Raw genomic sequence first — 8,319 nt, forward strand, 5'->3', positions numbered from 1 at the left:
ACCATTCAAGATAGTGTAACCAAACTTCATATGTTGATACATACTGATGTAAGCTAGTCAACTGCATCAACATTTTTAGGTCACCTGAGTCACTCAGGTGACCTATTGCTATCTTTTTCGTCCGTCGTCGTGCGTCGTCCGTCATGCGTTAACTTTTGAACATTTTGACTTCTTCTCCAAAACCGCTAAACCAATTTCAACTAATTTTGGCATATAGCATCTTAGTGGAGGGGAACAAAAATTGTGAATTTCTTGGTCCCTGCCCCCATAGGGCCAAAGGGGAGGGGCTAAATCCACCAAAGTTGATGCAATCTTAAAAAATCTTCTATACTTCTGGACACCAAGCAGTCAAACTGTTGGCATGATTTTAATAGGCATTGGGCCCTCTACCAAAAATGTGAAATTCATGGCCCCAGGGTCAGGGGTTCTGGTGTAAGGGCAGGGCTATATAGATCATATAGTGAAAGTGCATTATTTCTTTGAAAATCATCATCTCTTCTCCAGGGTATTATTTAAACTAACTAAGTGCATGGTTATGATAAGCAATGATACTTTTTCTAAAATTTTGAAACTCATGGCCCAAGGGCCAGGGGTTCTGGTGCTAGGGTGGGGCTATAAAGATCATATAGTGAAAATGCATTAATTCTTTGATCTTATGATGCACAAAGATGCCTTTTACAGGATTGTGAATTTCATGGCCCCTGGTCAGGGGTTCTGGTGTTAGGGTGAGGCTCTATTGATTGTAAAGTGAAAATGCATTAATTCTCTGAAAATCTTCTTCTTTGCTCCTGGTTATTATTTAAAACAAACTAAGTGCATGATTATGATAAGCAATGATACCTTCCTAAAAATTGTGAAATTCATGGCCCCAGGGTGGGGGTGGTTGGGGGGGTTAGAAGATTTTCAGAGAATTGATGCATTTTCACTTTACAATCAAGCCTCTATTGATAATATAGTGAAAAAGCATAATTTCTTTGATAATATAGTGAAAATGCATTATTTCTGTTAAATAATCCTGTCTGTCCCTTAGTGATGAGCATATAAACAAAGTGCATAGTTATGATAACCAACTATTCTTCTTGCAAATTTTTTTAAAAAAACTTGTGGTCCCAGGTTTTGGTGTTTTGCGGTAATAAGCAAGGATATTTTTACTAGATTTTTGAACATCAGAACCAATTGGTCAAGTGTTCTGGACCTGGCCAGCGCTTTATTAATTTATATTCTACTGAGAGAAGTTATTCTCCTTTACCATTCACTTTTGATAATTAATCACTGTTAATAATGTATTTGAAAGTCAAAAGACTAAGAGAATTATGCAAAAAATGATATTGTATAATACAAAAAGTACTTTCATAATTTTAATGATCAGGTAGACTTGTAAATAATAAATAAATCAAAATAAGACAAAAATAACTTATCTCATTAAATATTCTTCAAAGACCAAGAGAGGCCAATGTGAAAGGGATTAAAATGGTACAGAAGAACTAATAGTTTGTTAATTGTCTGCATTGCGATAGTGATAAATGGGGGATAGATTAGAATTTAATTTATAAGCTGTTAAACACTTGCTGTGGCCTTCAACTCGACATTTAGATATATCGACGATGTATTGTCAATAAGCAATGGCTATTTTCATTCTTATGTCGATACGATATATCCTGGTGAGCTTGAGATAAAAGATACCACAGAGTCTGACACATCTGTCTCATATTTGGATATTTTACTTGAAAAAGACGTTAATGGTAATCTAACAACCAAGCTTTATGATAAACGTGATGACTTTAACTTTTCAATCGTCAGCTTCCCTTACTTATGCAGCAATATACCTTCATCACCTGCATACGGGGTATATATCTCTCAGTTGATTCGATACGCAAGAGCATGCTCTACGTATGAACAATTTCTAAAACGAGGTAAATTATTGACAAACAAGTTGATGAAACAAGAATATCAGCTGTCTCGTTTAAAGTCATCATTTCGTAAGTTCTATGGTCGATACAATGACCTTGTCAGCAAATACAATTTATCATTGAGTCAAATGCTGACTGACGTTTTTCATGCTGATTGTTAGGCCATTATTTGCACACTGAATTGTCGACGGATTTTTCCGTTATTTCCCGATCATGACAAGGAGCACACGGCGGGTGTGACCGGTCGGCAGGGGATGCTCACTCCTCCATGGCACCTGATCCCACCTCTGATGTTTAGAGGTCCGTGTTTGCTCTGCTCCTATTTTGTATTGTTTAATGGACTTTTGAGCTTGAATACTGTTCGTTATCTCCATATATTTCTGTTACTGAATGCTAGACTAGACTAATTATATCATTGATCCTGATCATCCTATTTCTCTTGCTTTTGGGCAACAAAGCTTCATCTATCAGTTTATTTTATAGTTTATGGTTCCTCTAAATTGGATCTTGGATCTCTTGTTTGACCTTGAACTTTCCTTTGACATTGACTTCATCTTTCTTAAATTAGTGTTTAGCACAGTGTTAAAGAAACCATTCAAGTAACTGTCATCAAACTTCATATGCTGATACATACTGATGAGAGCTATCGATTGCATAAAAATTTGACCTTGACTTTTCCTTTGACCTTGACCTCACTTTTTAAATAAGTGTTTATCTAATTTTTTTAATATACCATTCATAATATTTTTATCAACTTAATATGCTAATACATACTGATGTAAACTTTTCAACTACATCAACATTTTTTGACCTCCAGCTTTCCTTTGACCTTGACCTCTCTTTTCTTAAATAAGTGATTAGTTTAGTTTTAAATAAACCATTCAAAATTTTTTTTCTCAAACATAATATGCTGATAGGTATAAGTTAGAGCTATTCAACTGCATCAAAAATTTTTCACCTTGCACTTTCCTGTGACCTTGACCTCCCTTCTCTTTAATTTGAATTTTGCTTAGTTTTAAAGAAACCATTTAAAATTATTTTTATGTAAGCATGTGGTGACTTACTTTTTAGATGAAATACTTTGAGAACTTGATATGTATCAACTGACAAGGTTTGATGATCAGAGGCTCAAAGTGTCCAAAATATGCCTTTAAAAAATTGACAATAAACGCGTACAAAATTCGAAAGGTAGGACACTGTTCTCTGATATATATGTTTTGAGACCCAAAAATGCATCAGCTTGAAAGGTTTGATGATTCTAAACCTCTCAGTATCTTAAAAAATATCTTAATTTATTTGAAAATGATTAGTCATGAAATTCACAAAGTAGGTCAGAAGAGCTAACAAGAGGCACATGGGGCATATCGCTCACCTGAGTACATTGGCTAGGAAAAAGCACAAGTCAATTCTGCATTGAAAAGTTTACATGGTGGTCGGGGGTGGCAAAATAATATTTTACACTCTGTGGATGCTTCCATATCAATATAAGAAATGGCTTTGCTGTTCTTGAGCAGAAAATTTTAAAAGTTTCATAAAAGAAGTTTTCTTATATATTAATTTGGATAAAAATGACCCCCCATTGCTGCCCCTCCCTACCCCCTGTGGTTATGATTTAAACAAATTTGAATCTACACTAGCGGAGGATTCTTCCATATTAATCTGACTAGTCATGGCTTTGGTGTTCTTGAGAAGAAGATTTTTTAAAGATTTCTCCTATATATTCCTATGTGAGAAATTTGATCCCCCACTGTGGTCCCTCCCTACCCCCCGATGTTCATGATTTAAACAAAATTGGATCTACTCTACATGAAGATGCTTACATATTGATAAGACTTATCATCTAGATCTAGATCAGCTGTTTTTGAGAAGATTTTTCAAGGTGTTTTCGTATGTTTTCCTTTGTAAAAAAAAATTGATTCCTCCTCTGTAAGTCTTCCCTTCCCCCGGGGATCATGATTTGAACAAATTTCAATCACACTACTGGAGGATGCTTCCATATGAATATGACTATATAATCATTGCTTTTCTCTTCTTGAAAAGAAGATTTTTTCCCTTTAGACAAAGTTGAATATAATCTACCTGGGGATGCTTCCATATCAGTATGACTATTCATGGTTCTTGAGAAGTGTTCTAAAGATTTTTTCGCATACATTCCTATGTAAATTGTATACATGGTAAATATCGTATATATTCCTATATATGTAAAACTTTGATACCTTATTGTGGCCCCATCCTACCCCCAGGGGTCATCATTTGTTCAAACTTGAATCTACACTATGTAAAGAAGGTTTCCTATTAGTTTCAACTTTGTTGGCCCAAGGGTTCTTGATACGAAGATTTCAAAACGATATCATCAAATGTTTACTACTTCTGAATTATCTCCCCTTGAAACAGGCGTGGCCCTTCATTTGAACAAACTTGAATCCCCTTTACCAAAGAATGCTTTGTGACAAGTTTGGTTGAAAATGGCCCAGTGGTTCTTGAGAAGAAGTCGACAATATAAAAAAGTTTACACACGGACTACAGACAAAATGTGACTAGAAAAGCTCACTTGAGCTTTCAGCTCAGGTGAGTTAAAAATTTAAGTCATAGTTTAGTTGTCATTTATCATTATCTTCTTGATCATCCAAATATGAATCAAATATGACAGCTAGACTCGGTGGTGTCTTCTTTTTTTTCAATGGGACATATGAATGAATGTAACTTTTGTTTTTTGAAAAACGCTGTCAATATATTAAAATGAGTTGTCACTGTTAGCCACCGGTAAATTTTCATCAGATCTCCAAGGACTATATCAGTATTGACAATGAGGAACGCCAAATATTTTTTTTCTCATATCAACCTCAAAGTATTTTATAAACAATATTTTAACAGGATATTTTTTCTATTTTTGCCCCGTAACCAAAGATTTGGGGACATAGCTTTAGTCTGTCTGTCTGTCTGTCTATTCGTCTTCAAAAATCTTAATCTTGATAATAATTTCTGAACGGTTTGTGAAAGGGCTTTCATGTATCACAGGCGTACTCCTTTTCACAATTCCTTTCTTTTGGTACCAACATGTTTGACCTCATGACCTTGGTGTAAACCCACTTCGGAAAAACGAGGCCATAACTTCCAAAGAGTATGGTGATATAGGGCTTTTATATTTTTAGGTCACCTGAGTCACTCAGGTGACCTATTGCTATCTGTTTTCGTCTGTCGTCGTACGTCGTTTGTCGTTCGTCGTCAATCGGTCGTAAACTTTTGAACATTTTTAGCTTCTTCTCTGGAACCACTGAACCAATTTCAACCAATTTTGGCATATAGCATCTATGGGTGAAGGGGAGTAAAATTGTGAAATTCATGGCCCCTGCCCCCCCCCCCCCCCGGGGGGCTTGAGGGGTGGGGCTAAAACCATGAAAATTAATGCAATCTTTAAAAATCTTCTTCTTTACTCCTGGACATCAAGCAGTCAAACTATTGGCATGATTGTATTAAGCATTAAGTCCTCTACCAAAATTGTGAAATTCATATCCTAAGGGTCGGGGGTTCTGGCGCTAGGGTGGGGCTCTGATGATTATATAGTGAAAATGCATTAATTCTTTAAAAATCTTCTCCTCTGCTCCTAGGTATTTAGCTGATGAACTAAGTACAATGTTATGATGAGCAGGAGTGCCTCTTCCAAAATTGTGAATTTCATGGCCCCTGGGTCAGGGGTTCTGCTGTTAGGGTGGGGCTCTAATGATTATATAGTGAAAATGCATTAATTCTTTGAAAGTCTTCTCTCTTTGAAAGTTAACCCCCATTGGTAGGTTAACTGTAATTTAAACATTGATTATCCCTAAATTAAATCACTTGATACTTACTCTATCTAATCCATCATTAGAAATTGTAAAAGTATTTGAGGATGAAATTTATTCTTTTCTTTGGGGAAGTAAAGTCCATAAAATAAAAAGAAATACTATCATTCAAGACTATAGAGATGGTGGCCTTAGAATGGTAGATTATTCAGAGTTTATGATAGCATTAAAATCAAGTTGGATAAGAAGATTAATCCATTCAGATTCCAAATGGGTAAAATTACTTCAAGCACAACTACATACAGAGATTAAAAATCTTTGGTTAATGGGTCCATATTTTACTGCTAAATTATGTAAGAAAATAACAAACACTTTCTGGATAGAAGTCTTTAAAAGTTGGCTTAAGATATGTCTTGTAGAACAACAGAAAGATACAAATTTATTCCAAGAACACATATGGTATAATCCAAAAATCATCATGGGCGAGTCTTCTATCTTTCTTAAAAGTTATTTTAATGCTGGTTTTGTTTTCATCAGTGACTTGTTTGACTTTGATAATAATTTTTTAAGCCTCGACACCCTTAAAGATCTCGGTGTAAAAACAAGTTTTGTTGAATATTCTGGCTTGAAACAGGCAGTGTTAGATAGATTTGTGAACAAAAACCAAATGAATATGTTGATGTCTTATGGCCCAAATATACCCAATTCTGTGAAGATGTTTTATATTAATGTGAAAGGATGTAAAGATATGTATAACATTCTTATTAATAGAAAGAAAGAAACAAGTACTTCAATTTTAAAATGGAATGAAGATGGATATTTATTCACTTTGCCTGAATGGAGTAAAATTTTTGAACTCCCATTTAAAGTTACACAAGAATCAAAACTTCAGTGGTTACAATTTCAAATTTTACATAGAATAGTTCCAACAAATTCATATCTTTTTAAACTTAAGATAAAGGAGTCCCCAGCTTGCAGTTTCTGTAAGAATGACATTGAGTCAATTGACCATCTTTTTGTTGAATGTTATTTAGTAAAAGAGCTTTGGAATGATATTGAAGAGTGGTTTCTGTCTAAGTTTAACATATCTGTAGTTTTTGACAGAACAACAATATTATTTGGTAAATATAAAAACAGGGATACACATAAAGTGCAAAATTTAATTACTCTGATAATTAAAAATTACATTTTTTCAAGTAAATATAAAAACCATCCACTGTTAAGTACAATAACTCTAAAAACAATTATTGTGGAAAGAATCTTGATTGAGAAATTTTTACTATTGAAACAATGTAAATATACAGAGTTTGAAAATAACTGGCAGAGAATATGTGAAATGTTATAATTTATATGTATATATGCAAATTCTTTAAGGAATGAATGTTGCTCATTACCACCTTAATGTAAAAAAAATACTATGCCCCCTTCTTTATTATATTTATTTATTTATTTTTTACTTTCTCCCTCCTTTTCCTCTATTTCTTCTTTCTTCTTTTTCTTCTTCCTTATTAAACCAACTTGCACATAAGTGTATGTGTGTAAATGTATATCTAGGTATGTAAATGTACTCTGTATATGGTAATTCTTAATATGCACATGAGTGAAGATATATGCTTATTTGATATAAATGTGAAAGCTGAAATAAATATTAAAAAAAAAAAAATTGTGAAATTCATGGCCCCAGGGTCGGGGGTTCTGGCGCTAGGGTGGGGCTCTGATGATTATATAGTGAAAATGCATTAATTCTTTAAAAATCTTCTCCTCTGCTCCTAGGTATTTAGCTGATGAACTAAGTACAATGTTATGATGAACAGGAGTGCCTCTTCCAAAATTGTGAATTTCATGGCCCCTGGGTCAGGGGTTCTGGTGTTAGGGTGGGGCTCTAATGATTATATAGTGAAAATGCATTAATTCTTTGAAAGTCTTCTCCTCTGCTCCTGGGTATTAAGCCGATGAATTAAGTACATAGTTATGATGAAGAAGAGTGTCTCTTCCAAAATTGTGAAATTTATGGCCCCTGGGTCAGAGGTTCTGGTGTAAAGGCGGGGCTCTTATGATTATATAGTGAAAATGCAATAATTCTTTGAAAATCTTCTCCTCTGCTCCTGGGTATTAAGGAACTTAGTACAATGTTATGATGAGGAAGAGTGTCTCTTTCAAAATTGTGAATTTCATGGCCCCAAGGTCAGAGGTTCTGGTGTTAGGGCGGGGCTCTAATGATGATATAGTGAAAATGCATTAATTCTTTGTAAGTTTTCTCCTCTGCTCCTGGGCATTTAGCTGATGAACTAAGTGCATAGTTATGATGAGCAAGAGTGTCTCTTCCAAAATTGTGAATTTCATGGCCCCTGGATCAGGGGTTCCATGTGGAAGAAGGGGGGGGGGTTATTATATGCTGAAAATAGATTAATGCTTTGAAAATCTTCTCTGCTCCTGGGTATTAAGCTGATGAACTAAGTACATAGTTATGATGAGCAAGAGTGCCTCTTCCAAATTGTGAATTTCATGGCCCCTGAGTCAGGGGTTCCAGGGGGGGGGGGGCTCATTTATTATATACTGAAAATAAATTACTCATACTGCTTTGAAAAACTTCTCCTCTGCCCCTGAGTATTAAGCAAACAAACCAAATG

Source organism: Saccostrea echinata, unplaced genomic scaffold (assembly GCF_033153115.1).
Source record: "Saccostrea echinata isolate AGI-Se365-2 ecotype Australia unplaced genomic scaffold, CSIRO_AGI_Sech_v1 ptg000029l, whole genome shotgun sequence".
Taxonomy (NCBI): domain Eukaryota; kingdom Metazoa; phylum Mollusca; class Bivalvia; order Ostreida; family Ostreidae; genus Saccostrea; species Saccostrea echinata.